Here is an 18,576-nt window from a genome sequence, read left to right as displayed (position 1 = left end):
TTTTTCTTCTATTTGTGAAGTTTAAGAATGCCTCTAGGTTGAAGTGAGAGGGAAATTTTTTTCCTGCTACGTACTTTCAAAGCATTAGAGAAATGTGCAGGCTTATATGTTAATCCTATGAAACACAAGACCACTTTGCTGACTTCTGTAATAATGGCTTGACTGTTGTGGAGATAACCAACTGTCTTCTGATGAGATTTGAAGCCCACTATACGGAGAGAAACCCACAACTACACGTTAGCCCTGCTAACAAATCAGGACATCTGCCCAAGTAGGGAAAGTTATTGCTATTATTTAAGTAAATCCATACATTGTGAAACTGTTTATAAATACTTATGCTTATGATGATAGACAACAGCTTCTCTGAGCCTTTGGCAGAGAGCATCCTTACTTTTAATGGCACCAAAAGCATAGAATGAGGAATGTCCAGTAACTCTCAACAATAATGGTCACCCACACTGTGTTCACAAAGGACTTATAAGTCATGGAATGGAGTGTCTCACAGGGCCCTGCCCTGTAAGTCTGAACTATTGGGTACTTATAGATACTTGGAAGGTAAGAGTAATGGTCCTCCCATTGTGTACCCACTGCTGATTTTTCAAGGCTCCAATAGAAGATTCCAAACAAACGAGGGCACCTAGAAATGACAACATAAAATTGATAGGTGTGAAAATGAGAGAGAGAGAGAGAGAGAGAGAGAGAGAGAGAGAACTAGTAAGAGTGAGAGCACAATCAAGAGAGATTGTTATTTGTAGGGAGGAACTACAGTGGACAGTGTTTACAGAAAGATGAGAAGGGGCCTGACTGGCAAGGGGGCTAGAGAGATGGCTCAGTGGTTAAGAGCACTGACTGCTCTTCCAGAGGACCCGGGTTCAATCCCAGCAGCCACACGGCAGCTCACAGCTGTCTGTAACTGTGAGGTTAATCCAGGCATTTGGGAAAGCAGAAGCAGGAGGAGTTCAAGATTGGCCTGGCAAACAAAGCAAGTTACAGGACAGTGAGGACTTCACAACGAAACTCTGTCGAAAAAAAAAAAGAAAAACCAAAAATCAACAACAAAAGAATTGTCACTATATGTTGTCTACATATGTGTGAAATTATGCAATAATAAAATTTAATTATGGGATAGAGATGCAGAATGTGAAAGACACAAAGAATAAATGAAAATAGTTAAAAAAACTCTAAGTATTATGATACCTAAAAATCCATAACACCTGGGCATTTTCAATAAATTTTAAGTTACTAAGTTTAGATGATTATACTTACAAGAAGCAACAATAATAGAATTAACCACCAGGTATGCTGTTAAATTCTCTTCTAAATGAAAAAGCAGCAAGTATAAATGTGATCCAATTAATTTTACTTAGTATTTATTTTCTTTTTCTGCCTATATAATCTTTACAAAAATTCACTTTTTAAGGATATTCTTTTATTACATAAAATATGGCATTTCTTATGATTTCTTTTCCTAAGCTAAAATAAGTTATACAAGAGAGTTATGATTTCTCAGAGTTTGGGTTTTGTATATAAGTTGTCATGGGAACATATCAGTGTGAGAACTTGTCCATATTTTACTCAGACATTGATCACTAGATTACTGTTTTAAAAGATAGAAAAGAAGCTTTCATCATTTCAAATACATTTGGAACATATGCTATGTGCCACACCCTAAGGATACAGTGGTGAATTGATGATGTTAACATTTTGCTTCTTATGTGAAACAGTCCATCTACTGAAACAGTCAGTGCCACACACATGTGCACAAAGGAGTCAATGACACACATGTGCATGATGGAGTCAGTACCACACACATGGTCATAGGTATGCAGGTGCACACAGCACACAAACAAATACTTGCAAAATACGAAAGAAAATAAAATGATTACCACGAGGGAAATGCTGAATTACACATATCAGAAGATCATGTACTTCTTCTGTGATCTGGAGGAGAACATGCTCCCATCCAGAAGGATGAGAGAAGAGGATACCTGAGATCACACCAGCCATTAACACTGGTCAGAGAAAAGTGTAAAAGTGTCCTTGGAGAGTGTGCTCTGGTAGAATAGGGGGTAAGAAGCTAATGTAATTTAGTCATTGATCCAGGACATGTCAGGGATAATGACAGAAAGACACACACACAGAAAGTTGGGGGGAGAGAGAGAGAGAGAGAGAGAGAGAGAGAGAGAGAGAGAGAGAGAGAGAGAGAGAGAGAGAGAGAGAGAGAGAGAGAGAGAGGGGCTTGGATCAGGTGTGCCAAGTGATCTGATTGAGACATACTAGCAGCCCAGAATATTTTACACATACCTTGGGGAGAGAAGAGGGGTTTACTGTACACAACTAAAAGACGAAAGAATAGATGGGTTTATTATTTATAGCTGAATGAAGAGAAGGGTTATCAAGAGAAGTCTTTATAGGGGAAAATTTCTAGTTGCAGTCATCACGGAAGAGGAAGCTGCAGTTAATATTTTCTGCATATTCTGGTCTTCACTAATAGTCAATGATACATAGTATCTATACATGGCCAGAGGAAGGCTTTGCCATTTCTTTGAGCCTGGTCCGTGGACAGATATATTAGGTTTGCTGACATCATAATGCTTATGTAAGTGATAAACATTCACTCAGGATTTCATGCACACCCCACAGTCAGTGTTTAGTTAAATTAGGAAAAAATAATCTGCAGTCCTTAACAAATGTACAGGAATTGGTAAAATTACTACTCATTATTCTTGTCATCCAAAATAATGTAGTATTCAACTCTCAAATTTTGTGTGTAGGTATCTTGCAAGCATTGTGCCCTCAGAACAACAACAAACAAAAACCATAGTATTTGAACATTTCTGGGTCTTGATGCTTGACAATTATCTCTGAATTGGCAAAATTACCTGAAATCTATATTTATTATTTACCTTAATTGAGAATCTTGAGAAACATCCCCTCCTATCCGATATAGTATCAGTATACGTTTGCTATAATACTACAATACTCCCAGCAAGCAAGGGAAAAGGAGTAAGAGAGGAAGTAAAAGGGATGGAGGGAGAGAGAAAATAGTCAAATTGTAGTTTGCATGGTCATTCATAGTAAGTGCAATGCCACCAAGTAATTGCTTATGGCAATTGCTAATGTGAGACTGCAATTCTAGAATCTCTTCTTGGTTAGCCGGGAGGTTTCCCATAAGGTATAACACTTTCTAATAGTTTAAACAGTGTGATAAGACATTACCCTGTTCTTATTTTCCATTTAAATTCCCATCCATTTCCCTGACTAATGTACTTTCCAGGCAAATGTTGAGTCCCAGGCAATGTTAATAAATTTGAACATCTCTGTGCTCTTGAATATGACTGTGAATAGAACACAAGTCACTAGATGATGAATATGTTCAGTGAATTGCAAAATACACAGATAAACAACATGTATTGTGTCTCTAATGAAGTTTGGCTAATGTGTGTTAGGCATTAGGTAATGTATTTTAACTGTCTACACTTGTAAATGTACTGGCTCATCGCAGTCTGCAATAGAAATCGCTTATTTGGATCATATTACTCATTAACTATATTCTTTACAGAGGGGCCAGTAAATCAATTGTAGGCTATGTATTTTTACACAATTACTAAATGAACTTTTAGCATATTAAGTGCTAGTCATATAATTCCAATAATATTAAAGTAAGAAAACTGCCTACCATAATAAAGTAACATTTTATGGATGTTCTATGAGCCAAGAAAAGTTTGGTTTTGGTTCATTTACTAATTCTTCCACTACCTGTATTGGCACGAGTTATTTGCTGTTGCATTTACTACCATGGGTTCCATACCTTAATCTTTCTCAATCTATTTCTTATTCACTGTTTCAGCTTGTCTTTGTTCTCATGATTCTACCCACTCTACTGGAAGAATCTTCTCATGCACCCCTCATTAACTGTTAAATTGAATTTTATTTAAGACCACACTCTATTATTTTCTCAGCAAAAAAATCAAACTTTTCCACATATCTCCACATTGCACCAAGAAAACATGTTCCTGTAGTGACTATTAGTGTTCAAAGCTTGCAATTATTTGTATAGTATGAACACCTAATTTTAGAGTCATCCTCTGTCATCATAGATTTTATGTATCCTTAAAAAAAATCTGTATCTTGATTCCCTGTAGTAAATTGAAATAAGTCACAAAATGCTTGATAATGGAAGGATGAAAGGAAGGTAGAAAAAGAAGAAATTGTCTACTTATATTTGAAGTTATTACTTTGAGCTAGTCACTGTGAACTTAGCTATGTCATTGTTCCCTTTCAATGAATTTCTGGCAGAGTCCTCCAAGATCTCTTGTTGAATTAAAATGAATTAGTCCAAACGAACCCCTGCCAATTTCAGAATGGAGTCTAATTGTTAAACTGCATCAAGTATACATCTTTTGTTTGTTAATGCCTTGACTTTCTGACAGTAAAAAAATTTGCCATATTGCAAGAAAGGTCATTTGTCAACCATTCTCAGTTTAGAACTTTGTTCAGTTTTCAGTAACACAATGTTGTTCCTGCAACAGAAGGGCTTAGTTAAGTGAAGGTGGCCTTATTTAAAAAAAAAACAGATAAGAAAGCCAGTTTGTATAGGTAGGCATCATGGACACAAAACAAGAACGGGATGGTTTACTAATGCCCTTGCCACGGTCTGATCGGGCCTCACTTCTTAAGTAATACAGGGGTGTTGTGAATTGTTCTGTTGAATCCCATGGACATCAGTTCCCTATGATGACTGAAAAAGCACTAAAAGGATGGGTGTGTATTGCATTTAATATGACTATTGGCACCAGAAGGATTCATGCTGGCCAACAGCATTATTGTTACCAGGGACGTGTTATGAATGGAGAAACTCTGGACCTCGCCTCAAATCTAACAAGAGAGTGTGTGAGTGTGTGTGTGTGTGTGTGTGTGTGTGTGTGTGTGAATGAAGTTTATAGAAATATATATCATCTAGGCAGTAGTGGTGGTGCATGCCTTTAATCCTAAAACCTGCAAAGCACGGGCAGGTGGATCTCTGAGTTTGAAGCTATGAAGCGAATCACTGTCTTGAAAAACAAAAAACCAAAACTATACAGATTATATTTGTTTTGTTTGTATATATAAGTAACACACATAATAAATCTACAAGTCCCAGATGACTATAATTCTGTGTCATTAAGCCAGGAATATTATTTTAGCCATTAAATGTATCTCCCTTTTAATCTATTATTAATACCCCCAATGAATAACCTGAAATAAATTCATGTCCATCTATGTTAAGTTTAAAATGACAAGTCTATAAAATTGGTGATCAGTTCTGGGGAAATAAAACAAAAATTGAGCACACATCCTGTCATTGGAAAAGTACATGTAGGGCAGCAAATACAATGGCTTCTTGTCTGATACAATTCTGGGTTATGCCTGATGTGTAAAGTTGATTGATAACTGGGCACCCTTCAATTTGTGCACTGTGCTTGTTTGTATGACAAATTATATTGTTACTCTGTCTATAAATAAACTAAAGAAAATAAATGATTGATGGTTGAAGCATATACAGCTATAGTTTTAGGACATAAACTGTTTCAGAATTTCAATTGTATGCCTTTCTGTATTGTCTAGGTCATGAAATATTAAGTCTAAAATTCATATTAGTTTCTGGCAGACCTTGAGTAGACCATGAAGCTCCTAGATCATTATTATGTCAAATATTGTTCACTCTACATCTGGAGTTTTTCTGAAAGTATTTCAAGAATCCTTGGAAAATAAAGATAAAAGATGCAGACATGAGGAGCATAACCTCCATGAGAACTCAGAAACCTATCAGCATTTAGAGTGTAAGGCATATTCTAGAAGCAGACTCTATGCTGGAGGTTAGAAAATTTGAAGTAACAGTCTGTGGATTGGGTAGACCAGAAAGCTCTACTAAAAAGCAGTCCCAGAAGATCCCATGGGTAACTTTGTAGTTGATATTTTTAAAATTAAATAGACTTTGAAATCAGGCCAGACTCATCTATGTAAACAATAATTGGAAGCAGCATACCCTAAGAAGCATGAGAGGTAAGACTTGGCTACCAGTATATACAGTTGCAATAAAAAGCAAAAAAAAAAAAAAGGAAACACTTAGATATTTTACATAGACTATTTCCAGGGATGATATTTTAACTGCTCTATTATTCAAAAAAAGTATGTTATGATGTTTAGAGTCTTTAAAAGTACATCAGTTTAGGTATGCTTCATGATTGAGTTTGGTACACCAAAAACAGTTTGAAACACATTTATTATATAATAGAATGAAATTTTCATTAATGAAATAAAGGGATCTGGTTCCCAGAAAAAAAAGCTATGAATTGATTTTTTTAGGTTATTTGAAAACTTTAGCTAAGCTCTCTGGACCTCCTGTTCCTGGTTTGAATTCTCAGGCAGTACTTGTGGGCTATTCCTTTTTTTTTTTAACCAAATGCTTAATATAGGAAGTGCAAAAGGAATATGAGGAGCTTAGTTGTTAACTCTCCAATCTGAATTAATTTTCTTTTTAGTCTAGATTATAATATGTTGGGGAAGTCCTGTTATTTGCCTGTTATTTGTCAATAAAGTACTGTTGAGCCTATAGGAAACCTAGATAGGAGGGACTAGGAGTCCAGGAGAACTCTGGGAAGGAGAAAGACAAGAGAGTCGACATGTGACGCCATAGGGGTAAGAAGCCGGGAACTATTCTCCGGTAAGAAACATACTTAGATTAACAATTATGGGGTAATTACTTAAGGCAGAGCTAGCCAGTAAGGGAAAAGCAAGGCCAACAGCTTCATAATGAATATAGCCTCTTGTGTGTTTATTTGGGACTGATGCGGATCTAGAACCAGGCTGGCGCGGCAGAGCCCAGGTGACTGGCGGGGGATAAACCAAAGCGACTAACAAGAAAAAGCTTCTCTTAACAATAATACTGGGACAAAGGCCGCATTTTAGTGATGTATAATGAAAGGAAAATGATGTGATTTTCGTAACACAGGGAGAAGAAATCTATATGTCAATTGACAATCTTTTCTCATGTTGACGGTCCTAGTTAGAAGCCTGTTGGAATAGCAATCTCTTTTGCTAAGTGAATAACTGGCAAGTGTTTAGTTTTCATTGCCAATATATGGGACTCCCACTGTCATAGTCAGAGGACACATTAGAGATGTGTTTTCTTTGTTCCAGGTGATGGAGTTCTCATAAAAAATCTGAAGTGGGGGAATTTAGGTACCTGCTTGGCCGCATTCTTAAAAAAGAAGAGACTTATCTTGAATTTCTACCAGGTAGAATCATCTATCATAACTCAGATCCCTTTCAAAACCTATACCCATCACATGTTTTAAGGAAACAAGAGTTTACCTGGTATTAAAAATATTCGTTTTATTTATTTCTGTGACTTCCTGACTCCATTTCCTTCGCCTAGGGACATGGCTTTCTGACTGCATGTAATCATAGACTTTATGAGTGGAGAATACCCTTTTTTGTGTTACCCCTGAGAAGAGACACCATCTTTCCACTTTGGAAATGCTTTTTTAATTTAATTCCACTGCAATTTTTAGAAACATACATGGATGGGAAATGTATTTGCTCAGTAACATTGATTGGTTAAAAAAAAACTATGCCACCAAGATTCCGAGTCTTTAATTTAATGATCATTTCCTAGCTATGAAAATTTACTAAACACCAATATATATATATATATATATATATATTTCATCATTAAAATGGGAAAATATGTCTTTAATTCATATTAGCAACAGAAACGTAGTAGAGAACTAGGCATGACTGATCCTGTAGCACCAACCCTATAATTTTTTCAGGTCATTTATTATCATTTCTTTGGTATTAAAGATTTTTAAGGTGGAAAATTGGCTTGATTTTAAACAGCCCAACGAGTCCTAAAATGAACTGACATGGCTCAGAATGTTCCTTGCATTCTGGCTTTACCTTCTGTGTGAAATGATGAATTTAATGGCAATTAGACAGAAACAAAGGAAGGCATTTTCAAGCACAATTATCAAGCTGCTAAGATCCTCAGTGAAGCACAGCATGATTCGTTTCTCCTGCCTTGTTCTGTTCCATTTGGCTGGAGTCCCAATTTATCCCGGCTTGCATGTATGGTTAAAATCAGCATTAGTCTCATGCTTCCAAGGTTTTTCCCCCACCTCCGTTTCTAATCAAGCACCTGCTTTCTTAATGTTTTCCCTTTGTTATCATGAAGCTGGAAAGCAAAGTGGAAAGTCTTGTCTATAGTCTCATCCTTGAAGACAAATGTATTTCCTGGTTTTATTGACTTTCAAATATGAACTCTATTAATTTTACCTCTTCGTTTCATTGACTTTGCCTTTTATAATTTCGTTAAGTGTTTAAAGTTTCAAAATTACTATGTCAGCTAACTGAATTAACTTGAATAGAAGTCTGATCTGAGGGTAATATTTAATAATATTTATAGCTCATATTTAGAGCCACTAAAAGGTATCAGAAATACAAATGTCAGACTTCCAATATTTCTAGTTCAATATTTCCAAATTCTGTTTGTCCTAGCTAGGATTTCACTGAGTTATAATTCTGTAAAGCACCACTATGCCACATAGGGTCCATGGATTCCATTTAAGCTGAGACTAGCAATTGAGAGCAAAAAGCCCACAGGAAGCCAGTTTTTGTTGTCAGTTACAATAATGTTTAAGCTATCTTAAAAATGAAAATGTCTTATTCAAATTTTGTCTGTTGTAGAATGTGTGATACTAAAATTATCCACAATGTATCTATGGATATATAAACAAACTATGGTTGAAAATGAAAATAAAATATAAAGAACACTGTCTAGACAAAAGAGAGAAAATGAGAAGGAAGAAAGGAGAGAGAGAGAGAGAGAGAAATTGAGTTACACTGGTTGCTGAGCAAGGGTGACATGATTCTAATTTTTCAGGAACATGTGCTATGGGACATGTGACATTTTCCAATATGTGGAAAATTCCATGTATTGTAACAGAAATTGTCAAACCTTTCGCACCCTAAGGATCAATGCTTTATTATTAATATAAAAATCATCAAATAAATGAAGAAGCTTAAATATGATTAAGTAGAAAGCACGGTTTCATTACAGAACTCCTGCCTCTAAACCAATACTAGATACTCGTACAAGTGAAACCCCAACATAAAACAAAGATCCTTTTTTGGGGAAAAATGTTGCTTTGGCCAATTATTCATGGGACTATGAAAGACCGAAATAATAGAACAGTGAGTGGGAAGAGTTTCAAAAGAAGACTAAAGAAACCCTTAAAACAGCTCTCAAGGTTTAATAACCTTGGATGTGGTATTTCTCTGATATTTAAAATGCAAAACAGGCACAGTATTTTGTTTTGTTTCCAGCTTGACATACTGAACAGGCTGACTCAAGGCACCTGTCTTGCTGCTATTTACCACAGAACACTCATTGCAGTGCATGTGCAGAGGCCTAAAGAGCTTAGATTTATTTAGCATAACAAAATCATGTAAGACTCTAGATGCAGGTGTTCTGATTTCAAAACAAAAATAACCCACTAAACTAAAATAACCCATTATGAAATCCTGAAAGCAAGTCAATGGACACTGAAGCAATTTTGTTCAGTCAAAACATCAAAACATGAGACAATGCTTTGAATTATAGCTCTAGAAATTTTGCTCATGCCACAACTTTTCTCTTAATTTTATTAATCAACACACAAAACAATTTCTTCCAAATGTCGGGTGGATGTCATTGTTGCGATTACATTTCTATAATAACCGTGTGATATCTGAAACGTCCCCCATATTATCCTTCAAAGGAAAAAAGCCCGAGGAAGGCATATATATGTGTGTGTCGCATTGCTTTGTCCCCTTTTCCTAGCACATGACCCTGCTTAATTGTCTGACCAGTGGCAAGTTGCTGTATTAAGTTGGAGACAAAATTGTTGGGAATACGACTGGGTTCTGCTGTGTATTTCTCAACTGTTTATTCAAAACTGCCCAGGGAATTTTGTGTTCATCTATCTCCATTCCAGTTCCGTCTCCCATGCATTAATGCTGAACATGGTCCCCCACCATAACGAATTGGTTTCAACAAGCTAGCTCATATATCAGGATTATATCATGTTCCTACTGCCACTGAGCATGGCATCCCACCATAGGGAATGGGCTCCAACACCCTAGCCCATGTACCAGTAACCTGAATTTTAAAACACACACAAAATTGTGCAAGAAACAAACTCTTCAAACACGACTTTTGTGTGTCTCAGCATTTAAAGTATGAACACCATACATATGAGTGCACACGTGTGCACTTGAAATAAAATACAAACAGTAACTTCTTAGAGACTGATTATATGTCAAACAGATTATTCCAGCTATTTTTAGGTATTTTATGCTGAGAGAGAAATTTATATATTCCCAGAGTGGTACCTTACTACTACTAAGATGTATTCTAAATAGAAACACCAATAGTTAGCATTTTAGAATACACTCTGCTTTTTAGGCTATTTTTCTTTCAATTTTAGGAGTATCTGCCCACTCTCCATCCCCCCCAAAAGCAATTATTTAAATAGTAGTTAAGACGATATCCTGCAGAAGTTGGTATAGATATTTGAAATATACCTACCTGAAGCAAAGAACTGGATGGCGGAAGGTCCCAGAATTTGATGGGCAATAAATACCATAATAGTGTATGACATACTTGACTTAAAATGGCACTGTACTTTACATACCTTCTCCCTCACTTCCCACTAGCATAGCAGCTGGGACAATCTGCTGTTCCATGTCAGGCTTTGAATATTAAATATCTTCCTTGATTTAATGTATCATTAATTATATGGTAACATAAACTATGTCTAGACAAAAATTGTCTAGCACCTGTGTATAGAGTTTCTCTGGGCCTCCAACTGGCTCCCACATCGTGACATGGAAACTTAATGTTAGTTGTGAATGCTCAACCTTATCTTCTACTGGTCCCTCTAGCTCTTATAACTTAAATGTTTCTCTTCACTGACATTTTGCCTTGGGACTTTTTAGCTTTCTTTTATTCTGTATGTCCCACTCTGTGTCTGCTTGGTTGGCAGCTGCCTAGCTGGTTAGCCCTGCATATCTTCATTTCTTACTATCTCTCTTGTTCTCCTGTCTCCCAAGCCTGGATTTCGCCCCCTACATAGTCTCTCTGCTGGCTATCCACTCCCATCTTTCTACTGCCTAGCTATTGGCTGTTCAGCTTTTTATTTGGGCCAATCAGGCAACTTAGATAGGCATAGTAAAACAAATGCACCACATCTTTACATCACTAGACAAACGTAGCATAAGCAAATGTAGCATATCCTTCAATAACTAAAGTTATATTCCACAGCACAACAATTTGCAATTCCAACATCCCTTCCATTATCCTGTATTAGTTAATTTTCCTTTCTGTGTGATAAATACCAGATAGAAGACTATTAAGGGAATGCTTTACTTTGGCTAGCTGTCTGAAGGAATACCATCCATCATGATGGAAACATCATCATTGCAAAAAGGGGCTCATGTCTGTGTTGGAAGGAACATAAAGTTGCTTACTCACATATCAGGGTAGCCTGTGTCTGCTGGCTAATAATTATATTACCAATATTAATTTATATTAAAAATATGTCCTTTCAAGTTTATCCTTGTCACTCAGATTCTCTAGAGGGGGAATTTCTATTATCAATAAACTATCCTCACTCTTATGTTATACTTCTGTGTTTGCAAACTAGTGCAAGAAATATAAAAATTGTACATAAGTAAAATTAAAACATATTTCCCCAATTAGTAGGCAAATGGATGGAACTGGAAGAAATCATCCTGAGTGAGGTAATCTAATCAGAGAAAGACAAGCATGGTATTTACACACTCATATGTGGATGTTAGACCTAGAGCAAAAGACTACCAGGCTACAGTCCACACCACCAGAGGAACACAGAAACAAGGAGGACCCCAAGAGAAAAACACATGTTCCCTCAAAGAAGGGGAAAGGGACAAGAACCCAGGAACAAATTGGGAGCTTGAGGAGAAGGGAGAGGGAGGTGGGAAGAAAAGGAGGAGAAAGAGAACAAGAGGGACTGAGACAGGGGAGGAATAAAGGAGAGCAAGAAGGGAGATGTCTTCATAGAGGGAGCCAGTATAGGTTTATAGAGAGGTCTGGTACTAGGGAAATGATAAGGGATCTACAAGGATTACCCCAACTAAGAATCTAGGTAGTAGTGGAGAGGCTGCATTTGATGTCCTTCCCCTATAATGAGATTGATGACTACCTTGGTTGCCATCCTAGGGCCTTCAATCAGTAGCTAACCAAATCAGAAGCAGAGACCCACAGCTAAATACACTTGGAATCCAATTGCAGAAAGGGAGGAGGGATGAGCAAAGGAGCTAAGATTATGCTGGAGAAACCCACAGAAACAGTTGACCTGACCTAATGAGAGCAAGGAGACCTTAGTCATAAAGCTGGGGAACCAGTATTGGACCAAACCATGCCCTCTGAATGTGGGTGCCAGCTAGGAGGCCTGGGCAGTCTATGGGACCTCTAACAGTGGAGCCAGTGTTTATCCCCAGTGCAAAATGGACTTTGGGAGCCCATTCCCTAAGGAGTGGTAGTATTGCAACCCAGATACATGAAAGAGGGCCTAGGCCCTCCCCCAAAGGATATGACAGACTTTGATGATCCCCCATGGAAGGCTTCACTATCCTTGAGTACTGTGTGGGGGGTGGTTTGGGGGAGTCGGTGGAGGGCATAGGAGGATGGTAGGGAGAGGGTACTGGAATTGATATGTAAAATAAGATTGTTTTTAAAATGAAATAATAAAGCAGCAAAAACCTATTTCTCCTACATTATGCATTATGACAGAAACTCAATAATCTGAGGCTAACAGAAAATTAAAATGTTCATTTTTTACACTATCAAGTAAATATAAAAATATAGCCTCAATATTAAATTTACTGTATAATAGAACACGAAAATATTAGGACTGAATATTACTTCTTTTGTCAAACTAAATTGTTAACATTTTATGGAATAATTGTTATAAATTTATATGACAAATGATATTGAGTTATTATACTTATATAAGTCCTAGTATTGACACATTTTTAAAATACTATTTTTTAATTAAGTCCATATTTTAAAACTAACATATAACTAATAGAATTGTACATCTCTTGTTAGTTTGATAATGCCTGCAGTACATTGCTATTAAAAATCAAGAATTAATATTCAAGAAAACACACAAAAGTATGACTCAATTCTGCTGCTTTTTCTAATGTTTCTGATTTTATTTCAAATCTGTTCTCAATTTGTTATCATATTCCAAATGTACCTATGAGCTCACTTTTAAAAGACTATCACGCCCTCATGATCTTATCTAGCTGGATGACCTCATGTAACATTAATGTCTCAAAATGTTTCAAAATTTTCTGTAATTCTTAACTTGCATTTGAACTCCTGAGTCATTTTTGTATGTACATAATGTTAGATGACAAAACTGTTTGAAATTGATGGCGTTTGTTTTATATATGGAAAGAATATTTTATATGTTTCTGAGAAATTAGCATTTTTACACTAGGATTACAGAGTAATCACATACTCTGCATTTTCAAATTCATGATTTTCTTTTACCATTGCTTAAGCAACTAATCACCAACACCTTCCTCCTAGTAAAGCAGCAACCCTGTCACGTGGTTGTTAAATCTCAAAACCAGGAAGAAACTTATGATTTTTCCCCCTCACACATGATATTCAGAATATCAGTGAACTACATTCTTCTAATTTCAGGATATCATGTTGTTATTTGTTTCCATTATAAGAACAAAAACCAGTTTTATTTCACTACACTTTGAAAATGAATACTACTGTAGTGTCTCGCATGTTATTTTTCTATCTATAGTTCATTAATCAGTCCATTCTATTCACCAAAACAGGGTGACTTTCAAGAGGTTATTAAGGGTATGCTACACCCATGAGTACCCTCAGAATATTTAATTTCTTTCTATCATATTTAAATGAATGGTTATGTACTGTAACCTCTGGAAGAAACTTTACAGCTCTTTGTGTCAGGCTTATTTTCCAATCTCATTCATTATTTTGTTTCCCTTTCTCATGTTCAGGTCACTTCTGATATATCTACGGCACTCCTTCCTTCAGTTCAACCCTGAATGTGGGGCTCTATTACTCATTAAACTGAAAAATTGGCTTAAGACATTCACTAATGATTCAGTGCAAAATTATGGCACCCCCTAAATTATGGAATTTATAAATGGAAATTTTTAGAATTATGGCTTCCTTCTGGAAAATCCCTTAAAGAACTTAAATAAAACCATTCACGCAGTTAGGATTTTGGAAACATGTTGTTAATTTTACTACAAAAGAGAAAGTGTGCGGTATAATTATGTAAATTGATTCATGACAAATGGCAAATTATTCGGTTGGTTGATCAAGGACAGGGAGAGAGCATCATTAGAAAACTGGTGATAAAGCCTTCTGGGTGAGAATTATGTGGACAGACATTTTTCCTGAATGAGCATACAGTATGAAGACATTCATGGTATATACATAAAGGGGAAAAAAGTACATCCTGGAATAGGAAACTGTCAAAACTATGTGGACAAAAATCATCCATTCTGCAGATGTAACTCTTGTCTCCCCAGATATTCCTGTTCTGTCCCACAAGACATACAAATTTAGGGGTTATTGCAGGAGTGGCTGATGTTATGTTGAGTTTGCTATTGCAGAATTTGACAGGCGTGCTAACTATGACTGAATGACTAACCTGCTCTTACACAATGCTTTTTTCTGGAGAACCAGCAACTCTTCTGCTGGCATGATAATCATAGTGAAGTTTCCACCATGGACAAGGAATGATATGAACTCTCTGGAATAGACACTTTTCCGTGGATAATGATATGCTTCGTCTAACATTCCTTAGTAAAACCTGTCACCCATAGATTTATCAAATAAGGTAATGGTATTTGGAGTATTCAGAGGCATTGCTTCTGAACATATTTATTTTACAGCAAACACATATAGCACACAGGACTTGAATGAGTAAAAATCTGAATTGGCCTTTTCAACACTTCAGTTTGCTAATGTCAATTAATTAATGGTCAAAGAAGACATTTCTGCTAGTAAAGATGATCAAGATGAGAGATCATGCAGCATCTTTAAAAATAGGACATTATTGCGCAGTATTATAAGAAAAATCTGTTGAAATGTAGGTGATTCAGTTGAAGAGTTTATATGTAAATTAAATTAGAAACAATCTTATTTTACTTATCAATCCCGGTTCCTTCTCATCCTCCCATACCCCCCCATCCATCCCCCATCCACTCACCAGGGAGGGTGAGGCCTTCCATGAGGGATCATCAGAGTCTGTCAAGTCATTTGAGGCAGATACCCCTGTGTATCTAGGCTAAGAGAGTATCCCTCCATGTGAAACGGGCGCCCAACAGGGATACATCCTGGTTCTATATACCAGAGGCCCCATAGGCTGCCCAGTGCTCCTAACTGACACCCATGTTTAGGAAGCCTGGTTCTGTCCTATGTTGGTTCCCTAGCTGTCAGACAGGGGTCCATGAGTTCCCACTTGCTCAGGTTAGGTGTTTCTGTTGGTTTTCCCAGGGTGTACAGCCACTTTGGAAAGCAGTATGGCAGTTTCTCCAGAAAATGGGAACCAATCTAACAAAATATCCAGCAATTCTACTCTCAGACATATACCCAAAAGATGCACATTTATACAACAAGGACATCTGTTCCACTATGTTCATGGCAGCATTATTTGTAATAGCCAGAACTTGGAAGCAACCTAGATGCCCCTCACCTGAAGAATGAATAGAGAAATTTGCAGGTAAATGGATGGAGCTAGAAGAAACCATCCTGAGTGAGGTAACCCAATCACAAAAAGACAAACTTGGTATGTACTCACTCATATGCAGATTCTAGACATAGTGAAGGGTTTTTAAAAAGCCCTATATCTACCTATAGTTAGTTTAAAACTATAAAACTCCAGAGTCCGTGATATCCCACTTGCCCTGGTCAGCTGTTTTCTGTGGATTTCACCACCATAGTCTTGACCTCTTTCCTATATTATCGCTCCCCCTTCTCTACGACTTGACTCCAGTAGTTCTGCCCAGTGCTTAGCTGTGGATCTCTCTATCTGCTTCCATCCATTACTGAGTGGCTTGGGCAGTTTGTTGGACCACTAGCAGGATAATCAGTATTTATCCCTAGTGCATGAACTGGCTTTATGGAGTCCATTCACTTTGGAAAGATACCTTGCTCATTCTAGATTTTGCGGAATGGGGGAGCGAATGAGGTCTCTTAATACCTCATGGGAGGTCTCACCCTCTCTGAGGAGTGGAAGTAGGAAGAAGGTGAGGGGAGCTGGAAGACAGAGGGGAGAGGAAACTGCAGTATGGAAAACAAGATTGTTTAAAAATACAAACAGAAAATATACATTCTATAGGCTACATTTGAAAAATAATAAAACTACAAAACTCAAGACTCAGAACATTCTGGAGTGGAGTTTGGCTCTAACTACTAGATAAGAACATATAAACAGCCACAGAGACCTTCCATGGCAGAAAATGAAGAAGTATAAAATAGAATAGCTCTACACACCAGTGATTTCAGTAACTGCTTCAGAAACAAGAGCAACATTCATTTGAACATTTTCCTTGTATTATTGTGAACACATTTGGGTATATACATAACTATTTCTTTTCTTATGCATCTGTCTATCAAACATGTTCATAGAAACTGATGATGTGGCTTGGAATTTGAATCAGATGTAACTGAGAAAGTGATTTTTCTAGCAGTGGCGTGAGCAGCTCACAAAGATGCTTTGGTGTCTTTTATATCCTATTTTGAAGAAGAGTATATGCTGGTTTTCAACTGTATAACAGACGGTTGTGTTATTCCAGTTTTAGTTCCACACCACCTTGCTGTCATCACTTCTTGGAAGCTTTGCATTGTTTAAAACAAGATGCAGTGGTGGCGCACACCTTTAATCCCAGCACTCGGGAGGCAGAGGCAGGCACATCTCTGAGTTCAAGGCCAGGCTGGACTGACAGCCTCCAAAACAATACAGAGAAACCCTGTCTCGTAAAACATAACCAAAAAAAAAAAACCAAAAAAATTTAAAAAATGGAATATGGGGACTGTGACGTTTATCAATTTAGCTCAGCTCAATACTTTTTTCCTTAACTGCCTTCCATTAATAGGGCTAGGTTAATGCTGACCTACCCAATAGATATTCTAAATGATTTGCAATGCAAGGCAAAGTAATGGCCACCACATTAACATAAAGTACAGTCAAGAGTTACTGCAGCATTGCCCTAGTAGAGATTGTGTTTCTCTTTTTCGTAGGCATTGAGAAATGGCTACGTTACATAGTTCCTACCCAATAATTTTTCATCTGCTCCCATACATCATATGTATGATGTGCATGTGGCATTATGACCAAGTATATTAGTGCTTTTTTGGTGGTCTCTAAAATCATCAACATTGTAGGTTAGTATTGCTGTCTTTACTCCTGACCTAAAGCTTATTCTCTCATAGTCTAATTGCCAGTGTTCTAAACTTCATTCTGTCTTGTTCCTTTCCTTTCCCCCAGAATTGTGGATACTGGGGAAATTAAAACTTGAATTTATCAATAATCTACAGACTTATTGACTACTTTATCAATCACTCTTATTGATTGTGTTTCTCTTATTTTGATAAAAATGTTAAAATAAAGGGATTAATTTATTTTAAACATAATAATACTGAACTATTATATTTTACATTATGTCTACTTTTAGAAAAATAAAAATATAGGATTTGGTTCCTTTATAAATACTAAATTTAACATTCAACAGGTATCAAAAATAATAATATTGGATACATAATTGTATAGATATGTAGTTTTATAGTTATATTAATATGTATACAGGATTTCATTATAGTATGATTACTATATGTTATAATTATTATTTTGTATTTGTATGTCAGAAATGATGTAAACCCATGAATAATTATGCAATTGCACTAGTCTGCTCATGAAGGAGAACAATATGTCCTTACAACCCAGCAGAATTCATAAATAGACATGCTTACATATGCTTAACTGACTTTGATAAATGAGTAAACTCAGTCATTTATAAAGTGTATGTTTAAAATTTAAAAGCATAAATCAGACTAGAAATCAGTATCTGTGTTTTGCAAATAAAACGTTTAATTACCCAGTATTATAGATTTCTACACAGAACATATAACTATTCTGAAAGCGCAAGCCCTTAATTTATGGCATCTGTTTTCTTGTGGCTCCCCTAGTATCACATTTTCAGGTTTTGTCCCATCCCACAGATGGTTCTGAATATTTGCATATCTAGCTTTCCATTTCTCCATAAATACATCCTTAAACCAAATCTTCAGTAAAGTTCGTGGAAACGCTGATGGATGGACCACCTTTGAAAGGTGGTCCATGAAAGAGGAACAGGAAGGATCTATAGATGAAAGGTGAGTCATCATTTAGTACGGAATTATGATGAGAGTGCATATGTACTCTTCTTCCTGTCTTTACACACTCCCATTTA

At 36.6% G+C, this 18,576-nt stretch overlaps 1 long non-coding RNA gene across 1 annotated transcript in view; it reads right to left on the bottom strand.

Moving 5' to 3' along the window:
- Positions 1 to 658: 658 nt before the first annotated feature.
- Positions 659 to 18,576, bottom strand: part of LOC110341350 — a 143,284-nt gene continuing 125,366 nt past the window's right edge. The window contains exon 4 of the long non-coding RNA XR_002383252.2: positions 659 to 1,019. This is a non-coding gene — a long non-coding RNA (uncharacterized LOC110341350). The remainder of the gene's footprint in view (positions 1,020 to 18,576) is intronic.

Source organism: Mesocricetus auratus, unplaced genomic scaffold (genome assembly GCF_017639785.1).
Source record: "Mesocricetus auratus isolate SY011 unplaced genomic scaffold, BCM_Maur_2.0 Super-Scaffold_100023, whole genome shotgun sequence".
Classification (NCBI taxonomy): domain Eukaryota; kingdom Metazoa; phylum Chordata; class Mammalia; order Rodentia; family Cricetidae; genus Mesocricetus; species Mesocricetus auratus.
This window is presented reverse-complemented; position numbering and strand designations above follow the sequence as displayed.